Source organism: Mustela nigripes, chromosome 1 (genome assembly GCF_022355385.1).
Source record: "Mustela nigripes isolate SB6536 chromosome 1, MUSNIG.SB6536, whole genome shotgun sequence".
NCBI lineage: Eukaryota > Metazoa > Chordata > Mammalia > Carnivora > Mustelidae > Mustela > Mustela nigripes.
In genome coordinates, this window is record NC_081557.1 from 214,369,932 (window position 1) to 214,387,531 (window position 17,600).

A 17,600-nucleotide genomic window follows, 5' to 3' on the forward strand; every position below is an offset into this window, starting at 1 on the left:
ATGCTCTCATCTTGTTTCCTGCTAAAGCACAGGCAGGGAGCACAGCAGCTGGAAGGATTAAAGGCTCAGCTGCTAAGAAAGGCTAACTTCCTGGTAATGCCACCACACCTCAGCCAGGGATGAGGAGAAGCACAGCAGGAGAGAGATGGCAAGAGGCCTGTGAAGAGCTATGAATAAACAGTTTCAAACTCTCTCTGGGAAAAAGCAGGGGAAGGCAAATCCCAAGTGAAATGCAGCCCCACTCACTGCTGCGAAGCTGGAAGTGCCAATTAAGCTAGGCAGCACCTAGAGCTACGTGTCCAGATTTCTTCACTTCTTGCTCCAAAGTGTCGGTCCCTCTCACATTTAGAAGTAAATGTTAATACTAAAATCTCACTACTTAGGAAACACTAGATAATACAAGTCAAGGCAGAAGAGAGGTTGTGGAACCTCACCTGTTAACCTCACTGGGTAGCAAGAGCAGCTGGGGCAGCTCCTGGGACTGCCAGCATAAAACACAAGCCAGTTCTCCAGGACCAGGAGCTGCATTGGCATAAAATGCATATTTATTTATTTATTTATTTATTTTAAGATTTTATTTATTTATTTGACAGAGAGAGATCACAAGTAGGCAGAGAGGCAGGCAGAGAGAGAGAGGAGGAAGCAGGCTCCCTGCTGAGCAGATGCGGGACTCGATCCCAGGACCCTGAGATCATGACCTGAGCCGAAGGCAGCGGCTTAACCCACTGAGCCACCCAGGCGCCCCAATGCATATTTATTTAAAATGCTGGTTATCAGACGTAATTTCTGGGGACCGGGCCCATTAATCTGCATTTTTAACACTCTTCCCAGGTGATTGATTCTCAAGACAACTGAAGTTTGAGAACCAGCACTGGCCCTGAGTACTCACTCACCTAGCTTATTCAGGCCACTTTGCAAAGACATCTTTGGTTTCTCAAATGCAACTGCAAGACAACAGATGCAAGGAAGACTGCCCCAAATGCCCTTCTTATAGTGCATTAAACTGATCGATCCCAGCTGCTGTGGAATGGTCTCTGACTTGCTCATCTCTGTGCCCGCCAGAGCCAGGCACATAGTAGGCACTTGATAAAGGGTTGCTGAAATCAAACAGTGAGGGGTAGAGAGAGAACTGACCTGAAATAATCCTTTCTACCCATTTCAAAATTGTATGGAACATTTATTAGCTTGGAACATTTATTCCAAGCCTCTGGAAGGGAGATGTTGGAGTGTTTGTAGCTATTCCCACGATATAGGCAGCAGACTGTATCTTTACTGGCTTTGCCCATGGCAGAGCTACTGGTCTACCATTCTGGGGCCATGCCTTCTGCTGGGACCCCCAACTTTGCAGGGCTTTGGGAACTGCTTCCTCAGGGGCTACTCCTCACACAGGCACCAGACTAATCAATAAAGGCGATCTCACCATTTTTCTGACTTATGGGGTACCGGTTCCTGGTTTCCATTCCAAATGCGTTGAATTCAAGCTTGGAAGGTGGCCCGAGAATGTGAATTTTGAGCAAATACTTCACATGATTCTGAGCTTGATTCCAGAAAATGGCACTTCCACAGTTTGAAAGCAAATATGGTGACCATCTAGCTTCATTTCTCCTTCTTTCAGAAGGATCTTTGTATTGAATGTTTGTCAGCTGCGATTTCGGGGGTGGGGGAATGGACTGCTCAACTTCTGAGCCTACCTTTGTGAGTCTTGTAGGCAGAACTCCTGTTTTTATTGTGAGGACAGCCAAGGTGCCCAAACTGTGGTCTGGGGGGTGCCTCAAACCCACCAAGCGGATGCCTATTCCTCGGCTTGTCATTGAGGGGCACACTCAATCAGAGGCAGTCTCTAACTCAGTCTAGCAGTGATGGCACAGTGCCAGCAGCCATAGCCAGAGTCTTGCGGTGGCAGCCGTGGCCACACACCAGTTGAGGGTCCTGTTGTATGTCCTGCATGAGCTCCTGAGCCTAGCTGGCCAGTCTTCCTGTCACTACCTAATACCCAGGCCTTTTTCTGCTAAAATTACCCAGAGTTGGCTTCTATCATTTGTAACAAACCATCCTGACCCTTAACAAATCTGAGATAGCTCTTGGTCCCCTGCAAAACCTTTATCCTTCATATTTTAAACAATGCCAATAAAATAATACTTGGTTTAAAGTCTTATTCCTTTGACCTGTCCTTTGATGCACTTGTTTACTGCGCTGGAATGCACAGAATAGTCCCATATGGAAATCATAAGGAAGTTCATTAAAAAAAATTATGGGGACATATCAAGGAAGCAAAACGAAACTAAAGAACGTTGCTGAAGTGACAAGAGGCCACACGTTTGAGACAGGGCAGGAGTCTCCTGTTCCACTCATTTGTCCAGTGACTTGAGCAGTGGCTTATATTCTCCCTGCTTTCCTGTGCTTGTCTGTGAAGTGGGGTTTTGAATAAGGCTGGAGGGTTAGACAGGAGTAGATACAGCACCAGGCAGCCAGCTGGCCGTCAATAAAGGGCCTGAACAGCCTGCCACTGCCAGCATCAGTCCTCCATGCTCCACCATGGCCCTGGGCTCACCTTGACAGAACAGCTCCAGAGGACACTCACAAAAAAAGGAAGAAAGAAAAAGTAGTAACTTCACACACAGTGTGAATCCACAGCGATTCCCATACTCGTTTTTGAGCCACAAAAAAAAACCCAGCAGCCGGGTAAGGTTCAACCCAGCATACAATGGCAGATGTTTGAGTCTCCAGTGGGGCGTTCAAGGACGACCCCCCCACCCCCTCCCATCATTCACCTGTGTGTTTTAACGAAGGTCAGCCGCTGCCCACAGGCACCGTGGAAAACCTTTCTGGATCAGAGCTTGGGCGGGAGAGAGGTCAGCAGCCGCCTGGGGTTAAGGCTCAACCTGTTGCTGCAGGAAGCTTGGGGCGCCGGCTTTCCTCAGCCTTTCCCTCCCACCCACCGCCAGGCCGGGCTCCTTCCTGCCCTCTCCCCCTCCTCGGCAGGAGGCTCTCCCGGGCTGCGGGACACAAAAGAATGGGCGGCTGGGCGGGCGCGGGAAGCGAGGAGACTCGAGGAATCCGCCGCCGCCTGGGGGAGGGGGTTGCCGGAGTAACTTGGCTGCCCCGTACGGCCGCGCGGGATCCCCGCCACAGCCCCGGGAGGCTGCATCGGGGTCGCCAGGGAGAGGGGGAACCGGAGCGGTGTGCCACCCCCTCGAATCCCCTCCCCGTCTCGGAACGGGCTTTCAGGGAAACTGACCTTGGGCCCCCGCCTCTCCCGCACCTCGAAGCTTCTTCCTCTGTCCACGCTTCCCTTTGTTGTCCCAGACGGCGCCGAACTGGCGAGGTGCGTCCAGGGCACTCAGCTCTCCACCCGGCAATTACCGTAGGTCCCCTAACTGTGCACACAAGGGGGTGGGGGCTGCGTCAAACCAGGGATGCGTGCGCTCTCCTATAGACGTGGGGACACTGCCTCCAGTGGCTCCCCCCGGACCCCCCTCTTGCTATGGTCTATTGCACCGCGTACTCCGTTTGGAAAACCAGGGAGAGGTGACCCCTTTACATCCCTGGCAGGGGAGGCTCAGTGACTCGTGCCCTCAGGGCACCCCTAGCACTCCCCTCCTCGCAGAACAGTTCTCAAGCCCCTGACGAGTCTCCCCCTCTCAGAGAGTGAGCCCGCGGCTTCGGGGGTCCCGGTCCCGCTTGCTTGTGTCCTGGTACCTGGCGAGCCACAGCCACCGATTCCCCTCTTGTGGCTGGAAAAAAGACCCACTGCGGAGACACCAGGCAGCCGGCAAAGTTTGCGCGCGTCCGCGCTCTGCCTGGAACTCCCGCTGGCGGGGCGCCCGGACCACCTCGCCCACTTTGCAGTCCCCCGGCTCCCAGGCAGCTCTCAGGGCTCGTACTACCTGCCCCGGGGCCAGGGGACGGGGCGCGGAGGGCTGGGAGGAGAGCGGCACTGAGCGAGCCCCTCCGTTCCCGATTTGTCGCCCCCAGCCTTCTGCTCAGGCCCCCGCAGCCTCCGCTGACGCCCCCAGGCTCCGGGATGAGGACGCCTCTACTCACCGCGCGCCGGGTCCAGCTCCAGTTTCGGGCCCCGCTGCCGCCCGCCCTCCCCTTGCAACGGCGTTCGCCCAACTCGTCCGGCTCATGAATGATTTATGAGCCGCTTCGGGGACCACCGGGACGGCTTCCAGAGAGGCGGCCCTGCAGCCCCGCGGGCGGTCCAGCCCCGCGGGACGCGCCGGGCCGGGAAAGGCGCCGGCCCTGGAGGCGCGAGCGAGGCCCGCCCGGGGTGCCCGCGGGGACCTGTTGCGGCCTCCCCTGCTCCCGGGCGGGGACTTGCAAACGGAGCCTCCGGAATGGCAATGCTACTTAAGTCAACTCACCCCCAGCCGGAGAGCTGAGCGCGCGGCCAGGTGCCTGCCCAGCACTCGGTCTGTATTTTAAAGAAAGCTAAGCCGGGGGTTCTGGATGCGCTCCCGACTGGACCCGCGAGGCAGCTTCCCGGCCCGGAGGTACCCACCTGGCCTGGGCTGCATGTATTTCCTGAGGCGGGAGTCCGGCTCACCCAGCACGCCCTTCTTACAGCACCCGCGTCTCCCTCACCTAGGAGAGCTCTCTACTTGGAATGCCATTCCCCTTCTAAAAACTCCTCCTCTCGCTGGTTCCACCCCCGACAGGCTTTCGTGACCCCCCCCCCCCCCCCCCCCGCCAGCTGCTTTAGAGCTTCTATTGCCGGGTCCCAAATGACTTATTCTTTTCTAATTCACCCAAACAAAACCAAACCCAAATAATTTGGTTCCTTTGTATATTATGTACCAATCACGATGCTCGTTGCCGGAGCTGTAAAACTTACAGAAATCAGTCCTTGCCCCCACGTATAGGTACAGGCATCCACTGTAGACCGGAGCACAACGCGCTTTAATTATTTGGTTCAGATGTGGGCCGAGAGTCCCCTGTCATCCCATCTTCACCTCTCTGCCATGCTGCCAAGCTGAGACGGTGGAAACCATCCATAAGTACTCACTCTGTCTCCTAACCTAACTGCATTCACCAGTGTGCCCCTTGTGCCTGGCTCACCACTTCCAGTCTTGAATGGAGAATACTGTCTGTGGAAAACGTGAGACTTACAGAAGAGCACTGCCAGGATGGCGTCTAGCACTCGGTTGGCGGTTCACGTTTGTGATGCGGAGGGATGGATGGACAGGTGGATGGGTTGGACTGTTGGACAGGACAATTTCCAACAAGGTTCTTCACTAACCCCAGAATCTAGCATAAAACCTGTGCTGGAAGGAGCATTGTTTAAAGTTTAAATTGATCTTGTATGTGCCTACTTCTAGGACAATAAATGCCAGGTCAGGAAACTTCTGAAAAGGGCACTAGAGGCACCGCAAATTTAGGTGGTTGTATAATCAGGCCTGATGTTTCCACCCTGAAGCCCCTGCTGGTCAGGGACCTCTGCTTCTGCACTGGCAGAGGTCCCCAGCACTTCTCCAAGGCAGCCGTCTGAGGACTCTGGAGAGGGTACTCCTTCCCTCCTAATAGCAGTCAAGTCAACTTGCATCAGATGTTGACCCTATCCCTTTTTATCACTGTGACTTTGGCTCCTTAGCTTCCTTGAGCCCGTTTTTTTTGTCTGCAAAGTAAAGACAGTTATGCCTCCCAGGGCTCCTGTTAACTGTTAGTAATAATAATAAAAATAACAATGACAACAGTAGTAGGAGTGAGCACTAACACTCAGTGAATGCTTCCTCTGAATGAGGCACTATGCCCAGAGCTTTAAGTGCATGATTTTGTGTTATCTTAGCAACAAAGACAGCATATGATCTCCATCTTAAAGATAAGGCTAAAAACATGTTCAGTCTTTTGCCTGAGGTCCCAGAGGTAGTAAGCAAAGTGCTGAATTTGAACCCAGATCTGGCTCCAGAGCCCATTATTGCCCAAGCACACCAGAGTACCGAGAGATAACATAAAACCCTCTATCCTGCACCCCCTGATTGACAATGTCGTGTGGCACTCCAGCATCACATTGAAATGATTGGCCATCTGTCTTCCTGTAGGCACCGAATGCTTCAACTGTTTTTATCCATTTTCATATGCCTCCCTCCCTCCATCACCAACTCTATGTGGACCATTGGAGGTGTTCAATAAGTGAATGAGTGGATAATAAACAGAATGCAATATTAAGATCTGTTCTAAGCAGCCTTAGGCAGACAGCAACATAGGACTTAATGATTTATTTTGTTCAATTCAGCTTGGAGTTCTAATGCTACAGTCCTGCTATCTAGCACAACTGAATTCCTCTGTCATCTGTTACATGCGACTGGAGGATGTAATATTATTCCTATATATCCACTTAGTCATCAGGTGCAAAACTTAGGTCTCCTTTCTGAAATCGCTCCTCATTTTTCCTGCCCAAATGAAATCTAAATACGAGGCAGCCCAACATCTTAGGGAGAGCAGGGAGATTCATTCAAATGCTGTCACTAACTGCCAGTGTGGTCCCTGGTAAGTCCTGTAACCCCCATGGGCTTCACATGTCCATAAATCCAATAGCCTGGCTCAGGGACTGGATATGGCTTAGAGGCTACCATTTTGGATCCTGCAGATATGGGATATTGTCATCAACACAGGAAGGTCTATTAGATAGTGCTGGTTTAAATAGTGAACCATAATAAGGGGAAAATGACAGCAGGACTGGGGTAAGTAACTGAAGTTTCCACAGAAATTATCAGGGTGATGGAGCATTAGAAATAAAGTGTTGAGATTAATCATTGTCAGAGTATACAACACTGGATCATTCAACAATCCTCAATCTTTGACAAGCCGTTCCTTATGAAGGACGTTGGATAGTCTTTTCTGAATCACTAAGACTAAAACAAAATAGGTGAGTGAATATATTATTCTAATTAACCTGACATTTTCCACCATGAATAACTAGGCCCCCCCAACTCCCCACCAAAATATGTGCTTGTATGACCAACAAACATGGCAACATGTGACCCTTTAGGAAATCACATTTGTATCATCTCAGCATGGGCTGCCCTGCCTTCTTAAGTCTGAAATTTGTGTAAGAGACAGCTCAGGAGAGAGGGAGAAGTTAAGCAAGGGGCGGGGGGAGAGAGAGGATTTGTTCCAAACCGAAATTCCACTAGTTTTCAAGGAAAAGGCTTCATGTAAGCCAGGGTTCGCCTATAAATGTTTCACCTCATGCTTTCCTATTCTTTTTGCCTTTGCTCCCCTTGCCTCTGGGCTTAGAAACCACACATCGCTTTGCTGATGTTTACTAACCAGAAGCCAAAAAAACATGTTCCTTGTAGTTCAACAACCGTCGGGTAAGATTTGTAACTCATTCATCAAGCCCACTGTGTAGTAATTCCAAAGGTGGAGGAAAAAAATTTCAAACCAGTTTGGGCAAAGAGGAAGAAAGACAGAGCAGGGGCCCGACCAGGGCCAAGGCCAGTACCTCCGCGCCTGGATTCCGAACCTGGGAAGTTGGAAAACCCCATCACACTTACTGGAGGCTGGCGCAGGGTGGTTTTATATTTTATGTGCTGGATCTGCCTTCTAGTAACAGTTTCAAATAAATGCTTCATCTCTAGGGCTGGCTTTCATCTGCGCCTTTCCTTCTGACATCATTTTTAATATGCACGAACTCAAACGGGGCTTCCTAATTTGCCTTTGGTGACTGTGTGGGGAAAAATGAGAGCAGCAGAAGGAAAGGGAGTTATAAAGCGTTAGGATACTTGATCTCATTTTCTCAAGGAGGGTGAGGTTCTTTCCCCTAAATGTTTGGGCTGAGACTGGGGAGGGAGGGAGGCAGAAAAGTTCCACAATTTCTAGTTCTATAGTCATCGGTTTTTAAATTGTATCTCCCAAAAGGCTCACCCAGGAACTTGCAATATATACGATATTGAAACTTATTATGATTCCACTAAGAAGTGTTTTACCCCTCTGGGAATGATTGCCATTATTACTTCCTTCTAAGAATTTGCACTTATCCTCTTCTCAGTATCTGAAAGCATGTATTAGCCATCTGTTAGTCATCCATTCAGTAATATTGATGCAGCCCCTACTACAGAGGTCAGGAGCTAAAGAGTCCAGTTACTCTGACCCAGAATACACTTAGGGGAAAACAAGAAAACTTTCCTCCAGCACTGTCTTTCCTCTTATTTACCCCTTGCCTATTTTCCTCATCGTAAGACTTTTTTTTTTTTTTTTAAAGAATTCTCCTTTGCTTCATACTCTATCTGCTACTTAAGCTATAATCAGATATGTATTTTAGGCACAATAAACTATCTGCTAATTAAAACACTCACTTTGTCCAGAGCAACTAAAATGTTAAATTATAGCCCCCTCCAACGTTGAGGGCATTATGCCAAGCGAAATAAGTCAGAGAAGAGAAAAACAAATTCTGTATGATCTCACTTACATGTGGAATCTAGTAAAACCAATTCATAGAAACAGAGGTCAGATTTGCGGTGGCCAGGGGCGGGGGCTGCGTGTGGGGGGAAGAGGGTGAAGGTGGTCAAAAGGCACAGTCTTTCACTTGTAAGATAAATAAGTCCAGAGGATGTGATGTGCAGAATGGTGGCTCTAGTTAACAATACTCTATTGTGTATTTGAAAGTCACCAAGCAAATAGACCTTAAAAGTTCTCATCACAGGGGAAAAAAAAAAAAAATTTCTCAGTAAAACCGGAAAACATGAAATAAAATAAAAACTATGAAATACGATATAAAGAGTTCTAGTTCCATTTAGCTACTTATTCCACAGGATGAAGAAGGAACAGTGATCTGTTGTTGTACGGTGGGGGAGGCATGGGATGTGGGACTTGAGCAGATGGGAAGACAGTCCTTGCTCTGCTCATTCATTCATTCATTCACTCACTCACTCATTCATTCTTTCCTACATTGCTTAGCCGCACAGTCCACAGGTATTGACTGAGCACCTTCTGTGGGCCAGACTGAGCAGCGAAACAGCAGAGAATAAAACAAAGGGGTAAGCCCTCGCCCTCCCAGAGCTCACTCCCTTATAGGGAACACAAAGCGTGAAAGCCATCAAATCCATACTCATATTCGCTATATACCCTTGAATAAGCTACTTAACCTATGTAACTTCAGTGTCCTCACCCACAAAATAGAGGTTGTGCAAAGCATAAATGAGCCAGCGTATGCAACATGCCTGGCACAGAGTTAGCGACAAATGTCAACTCTTATATCTGCTTTTTCTATTTCTTTGCCAAACTCTCTCTCACCCTCAGCCCCCACCCCTCTTTTTATTTCCAATCTCATAGATTAGGAGTGTGGGGCTGTTGGAACCGCGAGTTAAATCCGCTTCCCACAGATACTTACAAATTATGCCCCAGGGATTTGCAAGGATCCAAGTCAGAAAAAACAGATTCGGCACATATTCTGATCTCTGCCCTGTAGAAAAAGTGTCCAACACTTGGAAATGAGCAAAGGAGAAGACTGGCGTTTTTTTTCAGAGGGAGGGGCATGTCTAAGGGACCCTCAGGGAATTACTGGATTCTATAGAGGCATGTACCTGTCGTGTTTCTATCAACTAGGCTGTATCACAAGTCTGTGAGGATAGAAATGAAATTGTAGAACACCAATGACAATGCAAATGAATGTTCTCCATGAAAGATAATTTCATTTCTACCCTGTAGAAAAGATGACCCCAAACACAACATTTTAGTACCCTATAGGCTGGTGACAGGCTTTGCAACTGCTGGCAAATAATCATTTTGGCATTCCCAATTGTGTATATAAATGTCTGCTTTTCAAAGTGTCCTCTGAACAGGTCCCAACATCTTACCGGTTCTCTCATTAATTACTGAACTGAGTAAAACCTTTGACATGTGTCCCCTATATATTTACATGCAATATTTTTCATTCCTTGAACATTATAATTTGGAAACCCTAATGGAGCTTATTGACTTCTAGGGAGACAAATAGCAAATTTTAACATGAGTTAATTTTGTTAATGAAAACTTCAATAAATGCTGGAAAGGTGAAATTCTAAACCATTGTATAGATTCTAATAGTATAACAACAGCCCATTCACTGGGACAAAGATGCTGTAAGCGGCACCCCAAAGTTCCTGCCAACTTCTCCCCCAAAGCCTCCCTGCAACAGCCCCATTTAGAGCAATCTTCGACCCAAGTGCCACTGCTAAGGACAAAGGGAAAGCTTTCAAAAAGTTAGATCACAATAAACTCTTTTTAAATGCTGCAAACCCAGGGAAGCCCAGGTGGCTCAGTGGGTTGAAGCCTCTGCTTTCAGCTCAGGTGATGATCCCAGGGTCCTGGGATCAAACCCCACATTGGGCTCTCTGCCCAGCAGGGAGCCTGCTTCCCTTCTCTCTCTGTCTACTTGTGAGCTCTCTCTGTCAAATAAATAAATAAAATCTTTGAGAAAAAAAAGCTGTGAATCCAGGATGATTTGTTTCTTAAGTTTAAGGTTCTTAAAGACAAGGAACGTGGTGTTTTAGACCATATGTATAAATGTGGTTCTCGGCTCCATTCTCCGCATTCAAGTGGACACCTCCCCCATGAAAGATGGGGGCATGCTGAGGAAGGACGAGTTTGGTGAAGTATGTGTGCAGGAACTGTGCTCAGAGATGGGCTAATTCCTTCCAATAACCTGGGTGAAACCTGGGAGAGAGTTCCAGAGTCGTTTTCATTATGGAAGGAGGAAAAACTTACAAAGTGACAAAATTATTCTAGATCATGGTGTGGTTTTTTTTGTTTTGTTTTGTTTTTATTTCTTTTTGGTTTTGTTTTTGTATTTTTAAATTGGACACTCTTGACATTTTGAGCTGGCTAATTCTTTGTCTTGGGTGGTCCTGGGCATTCAGGGTGCTCAACAGCACCTCTGACTTCTAACCACTGGATAGATGTAACAGTCCACCTCCCAGTTGTGACCACCAAAAAGATTCAAAACCTGGAGTTTGTTTGTTTGTTTGTTTGTTTGTTTTTAAAGCAGGGGAAAAACTATTGAGTTTGGGAAGATTTTATCAGATATATTTAAAGAGGGACTTCCTGGTATCAGATTTGGCAAATGCTAAGAATTTTGGATATAAACTGAAACATATACATCACCCAAACCACTTGACCCATCATGTTGGGTACCTGGCCCTGGGGAGCCAGCCCTCACATTGACTCCACATCACCCCCAATGAGAGAATTGCAAACTGAGTTATATCAGGAAAGTAAATTGCCTATTTTTATGCCTCCTGGAGATATTCACAATGTCCTGTGCTGGGTGCTGGGTGTTGGGTGCTTGGTGCTTGTTCTGAGTATAACCTATAGCCCCTGAAGAAACTCGACAGTTTTCTTAGAACTTTTGAGCAGAGAAGCATTCAAGGAAAAAAAAAAAAAAGAATAGGATTGTTAATATTTCCCAAGACCTAATGAGAAAGGGCCTGGCATATTCCAGGACCTCAGCAGATCCTAGAGAAAAACAGGGGAATAAGGTGAAGCTCGAACCTCATAAGGAGGCAAATAAATGTAAGCAGGAGTGAGACGGTGCTGCAAGGTAGGAAAAGTAGGTCTGGTTTGTGTCCTTGTGGCTGGCGTTGATTAGCTATCTGCTATCTTTCAAGCACAGAGCAACGTACTTTCCATACATTCCCTTATTTGATTAACCCTCCTAAAGGAGCACTGTTACTCCCATTTTCCAGAGAAGGAAACAGGCTCAACACCTGGGGCAGTACTTTGTTGGTTTCATAATAAGAATAAAAATTACCATTTACCAGGGTAACCGTTACTCTAAATATCTCATTTACTATTTAAGGTAATTGTAGGAAGTAGGTATTATCCAAGCAAATCAAACAAAAGTCTGTTGCCCATTTGTTACGTGTCAGGATGGCTCTAGGTGGTAGGCACGTAGTGGCAGACGGGCCCTGCCCCCACCAAGTGTACAGTATAGGAGGGAAAACAGATGCTGACAAATGCTTACAGGTGGGATGATTCCTTTCACAGTCCCGACTTCTGCCTCCGTGCAGTGAGCTCCAACGCAAGAATTCAGAGGGCAGCCTTCAGACCTAGGACTGGAAGTAAGCGAGCTTTTAATGAGCATTAGTCTGTGTCAGTCAAGATCTGTCCTTGGAACTTGGGGACACAGAGGTGACTTCAGCCCTACCCCAGTGAGAAGCTCTTGGCGTGGACCTGGCTGGCTGTATATGGTCGTTGCGCTGTTCTGCTCTATTAAATGGCAAAGTAACAGTGCGGGTAGGGAAATAATTTTATAAGAAACTGTAAAAGGAATGAACAACACAATTCTGGATCTGTTGGATTCCAAAAAAGCAACGCTGATAAACCTGGAAAAGCAGGGCCGTGAAAAAACTGAGCCGAGGTTAGGGGTTTCTAGAGCTGAACTGGGACAAAAGAATTACCAACTTGCAGAAAAAAACAAACATTTGTATGCACATCATTCTGCAGAATGTTTCAGAAGCCACCTAACGGTAAAAGTGCTAAAATGCATACAACCAAAAAGAGGAAAAATTAAAGTTGAATCCTAAGGAAAAAAAAATCCCCTGGTAAGGAGCCCTATAGACGCAAGGAATACTAATGAACATTGTAAGCATGCACCGAAGTAAAATTTAAGTCAGTAAAATTACTGAAGCCGAGTAATAGGTATCAGGGGTTCTATTTCATACCAGTTTGAAATTTTCCACTACAAAAAGGTTTTTAAAAAAAAAAGAAAGAAAGAAAAAAAAGAAAGAAACAACCAAGGCAATCAATGGCTGGGAGAAATAGGAAGTGGAACTGGGGTCTGTCCTTGAGCTGCGGTGAGGTCAGCATGGTTGCCGCGGGTGAGGCCGAAGGGCTGAGTTGAACGCGGGGTGGAAGACCAGTCAACAGGCAAGGAGAGTGATCTGTCTCGTCTTGGCTAAATTCATCACGTTGGTTCTTACGGAAGGACAATGGCAAATGCCTGGGAAGTTTAATAAACAAGGGCCAGCTCCCTCTTGGTTGTGGCCCGGAGAGTAACACGGATTCTGGGATCACACACTGTGGAACAGATCGCCTAGGTTGGAGTCTGGCTCTGGCGCCCCTAACTCCATGTGCCACCTTGGCCGGATTACCTAACACCTGTGAGCCTCAGTCCCCCTCACCTGTAGAGTTAACATCGGTAGTGCCTCTGGGTTTTGAGAACATTAAATGAGATACGCTATATACTGGAGGGTTCCAGGGAGAGCTGGTTCTCTCCCCCTGATCACTGCACCTCTGATTATTTATGGCAGGACAGTGATCCTTCTTTAGGTTCTACCTTGCTTTCTCGCATCTCACAGGTCTGAGGCTGGTTGCATTAATCAGAGAAAGGGATATCAGAAAGACATTGGGGCTACAGGTTATAGGATGGCTCTGACATCCCAACCCCCAACCCCTACCCCAAGAAGGCAGCTCTTCACTTAATCTGTACTAGAAGGTATAAGAGGGTCACACTATCTCCATAGCCATCCCCACCATGGAAAACAATCCAAATGTGTCCTACCGGTCTCCACATGCATCACTACAACCAGAACACTTGTTTGAAAGCAAAACCTATTTAGTATTCTTCCATTTGCCAGAGTTTTCTATCTCAATAGTCCTACACAATCTCCCAAGACATTCAACCTTACCTATATTTATTATTTGTTATTTGTAGAGTTGTCCAACTCAAAAGCCCTTTTCTGGGTGACACAGACACCCTTTTGTGGGGAGTACTAGTGGGTCAATCCAACATCTTCCACCACAAAAGTCAAACATTATCTTCCATTGACCTGTCATGCACTCAAGGGATGGTCCTACCCAGGCCTGGCCAGTTGGCCACTCCTGCCCCTGACTTAGATTCTGGAGTGTATGTGATGCGGCAAATAGGGCCAATCAGACCAAGGGAGGGTAGCAGTGATGGTGCTGTGGAGGGCGACAGGTGCCAACAGCCACGTCCTAGCCAGACTGTGTGCACTGCCCTTGGATCTGCTTCTGCTCTCCAACCTCCTGACCAGACCAGGAACCATCTGACACACTTCCAGTTTATTCCTTCTCTGGCTAAGATTGGCCAGAGTTGCTTCCTGTTAATGCCTGATTGATGAAAATGCTCCCTCTACCATCTCCTTTGCCTTCCCTTTCCTCTCCAGTCCATGTCTTTCTTGCCAGTCCCATGGCGACGGTGCTAACTCAGCCACTCTGCATGTATGCTGGAAGTCTCTGCCTTTGAGCAAATTGCTTAGGCGAGGACTTGGGGAAGGTGATCGAATGAGTCCTAAGGTTCAGGATCAGATCCCAACTTTACTTAACACGTTGATTTTGTTCCTCCATGGAGTTGGGGCATAGCTATGAATTTTTAAAATACTGCATTACAGTATGATTCGTCTTAATTAATGAACTTTTGGGCACCTACTAGTATTTTGTGCTGGCCCTTGCATGGCTCTGTGCAATACTGGTCAGGACCAGAGCCCACCCACACATTTCCCTTCATTCACTAAACAAGTTTTTCAGGGCTCTGCTCTGCACCTGATTATACTAGGCTTTAAGCACACAGAGATGATTAACACCAAGTCCAGCCCTCAAAAATGTCACCATCTCATGGGGGAAACAAATAAGGGGCATTTTGAATTCTAGATACACCAACAGAGGCAGAGGTCAAGATAGGTATGGCTACGAAAATGGCAACAATAAATATGAGTCCAGCCCTGAGGGGACCAGGAAAAGGCTCCCATGGGGCTGTTGGTGCCAATCCTTTGGAATGAGATGTTCACCAGCTAGAGAACAAGAAGCACATTCTGAGCTGAGGAACGAGCATAGCCAGGTATGTTCAGATTCAGTTCATGATACGGTGGTGCTGGATTGTAATGTGCCTGGAACATGGTCTTAGAGAAAAGGAATAAAGAGATGAGTCTAGACCAGAAGAGTAGAAGAGGTCAGGCTGTGAAGAAGCGTGGATGCCGTGCCAAGGGATCGTTTCAGACGGTGTTAAGACCTATGGAGAAAACCAAACTGAGTGAAGTAATGGGCCAAGGACACGAGGGGGGAGTTTTTCCGAAGTCCTGTCCAGATTTTAACTAGGTGGAAATCTCTTCGGCCCCAGGGCCTGCGGGCCAATGCTCCATGCTACCTGGGGTCGGGAGCTGAGAGTGCTGGACCTGACCCTTCCTCGGGCCAGAGCATGGACTTAGGGATTTACCTCCTGCCTCTGGGCTCCCACTTCCTCCTTCAAGAGAGCAATCTCTAAGAATCTTCCCAGGATCTGACACTCTGATTCATGCTTCTCCGCAAGCTCAGCACCATGTCCAAGCCACGTTGTGATTTGTAGGGAGTTTCATATTTTCACTTGGGAGACAGCCATTAAATGGCTTGTTAGTACACACACTGTCCTGCTACTCTGCATCTCCCTTCAGTCAACCCATCCTGAATTTTAAACTGAAGCCAGGAGACCCGTGGTGGGCCTCAGTGTGAGTGTCTGGATATCATTAAGAGGTTTCTAAGAGCTTATCCTGCGCTTCCCGGCTTCGCTGCTTCTTGAGTCGGCTTGCACTTGGGTCCGGCTTTCTCGACACCCCTCAGAGCGCCCCACGCCAAATATGACTTTGATCGTGGTGTTTCAAAGACATCTAGAGTAAGCGTGCTCCCCGGGAGCCGCTGCTCTGCGGCGCAGGCTCTAGCCGCTCGTTTGATGGGACAAGCGTGTTCCCTGCAGGGTCAGCTCTGGGTGAAAACGGGAAGTCGGTATGGGAGGAAAACTGGCTTTGGAACCAAACAGACTACATGTATGGCTTATCGGGTGGTTTTGGCCTGTCCTCTGATCTCTCAGAATTCGTTTTGCCTCGGACAACATGGGAATAATAATGCCTGTTTTACGGTTATTACAAGGGTTTTGTGAAAGGACACGGTTGGTGCTCACAAATACTTCCTCCGGGCTTCCTCTTGGAGGCTGCATCTCCGTGTTATTCTTGGGGTGCTCTGCCCTCCTCTTTCTCCACCTGACACCCCAGGTTTGTGATCTCTGCCTCTTCCTCTTTCTCCTTTTGTCCAGCATGCCCTCCCACGACCCCTGAGTCATTGAGACATTTGGGGAGCATCCCTTTCATCCTGGTGATAGCCTCTGTTAAAGGGCTGGACCACAGGACGCCTGGGCGGCTCAGTTGGTTTTAACACCTGCCTCCGGCACAGGTCACGATTCCAGGTCTCTGAGATAGAGCCCTGCATCGGGCTTCTTGCTCAGTGGGAGGTCAGCTTGTCTCTCTGCCTCCTGCTCTCCCTGTGTGTGCTTGCACTCTCTTTCTGACAAATAAATAAATAAATAAATAAATCTTAAAAAGGGGGTGCCTAGGGGTCTCACTAGGTGCTCGTGATACCCTGCTGTGTGTCTCTGGTGCCCCGTGAGGCCCACGCTGTGGTCAGAGAGCCGGGAGCCCAAGTCTGGGCAGCACCTGGGGGTCGCAGTCCCTGCCCTTCTGCTCTCAGGGAGGCTGGGCAGGCTGGGAGCTGCCTGCCTCACCTCCATCACTGCCATTTCCTGGTTTCCAGGAGGACTGTCTATACCTTTTAAGGTATCCAGGGACTTGGGGGCACCTCTGTTCTTGACGCGACCTTCTGTGGAAGGGACCCCAAGCTAGCACTGCCCAACTTTCTCCTGAGGACAATTGGGGAAATGCTCCTTTTGTTTTTGCCCATCACCGCCCCTCTCCAGAGATGACAGACGTGGGGCCTCAAGACACTGGCTAGGACCAAATGACAAGGAGGATTGCAGAACCAGCACTACAATCCCTGTCTGGGACTGCTGCTCTGTCTGGCTCATCTCTCATCAATTCCTGCCGCAAGTTTGAGTTTCCTCCTGGGAGTATGAGGTCTCGAACCTCCAGCCATTGCCTCCAAGGACGTGTCTACCACTTCCCCAGCCAGCCTGCACGCATCCCTTCCCAGTCCTGCCAATGCCTCCAGCTGCAGCAGCCACCGCAGAGGAGGACACCGGAGTCTCTGAGATTATGCGTCAGGCCTTTTAAATCACAAGGGTTCAATGCCGGGGTTTTGGAAGCAGACCACTGTGTATTTACTGCCCACATCCCTTGGACGCCATGGATCCCTCTGGGCTGGAGCTTCCAGGTCTGAGTCATGGCTAATACCAGCACTTCACACGGCGTCAGACTGTGAGGGCTCACAGAGTTAATACGTACCAAGAGCTTGCACGGGCTGACGTATATTATTCCTCAGCACCTGTGTGCTGAGCACCTGCTGTGTGCTGGCTGGGGTCTACCCTGATGTCATGGTGTCGGTCAGTGGGGGGGGTGAGTGATTCAATGTCACAGCTGACTCAGAACCACTGCTTTGCCCGGGACACAGATGTCTCCGTCTTTTCAGGCAGGAGGAAGAAAGGAAGTACTTGAAACACACCAAGCATGCCCTCCCTCCTCTCAGGACCAACACCGTGCTTGGGTTCCACTACTCCTGTTTCCCAGATGTGCTTGAAAGAATTCCTGGGCCTCTGACTTCAGATTCAACTGAAACTGTGGAGACCAACATTGCGGCAGAACCATTCCTGTCAATCAGGAGACCTCGGGAGATGCTTCACTCCAGGGTCTCCAAGCTCCTGGGCACCCGCTTTGCTCAGGATAGAGGAAGTAAAGACAGGA

At 48.5% G+C, this 17,600-nt stretch overlaps 1 protein-coding gene across 12 annotated transcripts in view; it reads right to left on the reverse strand.

The window, feature by feature from the left end:
* Positions 1–17,600, reverse strand: part of PROM1 (prominin 1) — a 134,979-nt gene that overhangs the window by 106,991 nt on the left and 10,388 nt on the right. Inside the window, exons 1-2 of one of the 12 annotated variants that reach the window (XM_059381253.1) lie at positions 9,335–9,356; positions 3,239–3,377 (exon numbers count right to left, since the gene is read on the reverse strand). The gene's annotated coding sequence lies outside the window, so the exon portion shown is untranslated. The other 11 variants (XM_059381323.1, XM_059381278.1, XM_059381232.1 and 8 more) reach the window with 11 other exon arrangements.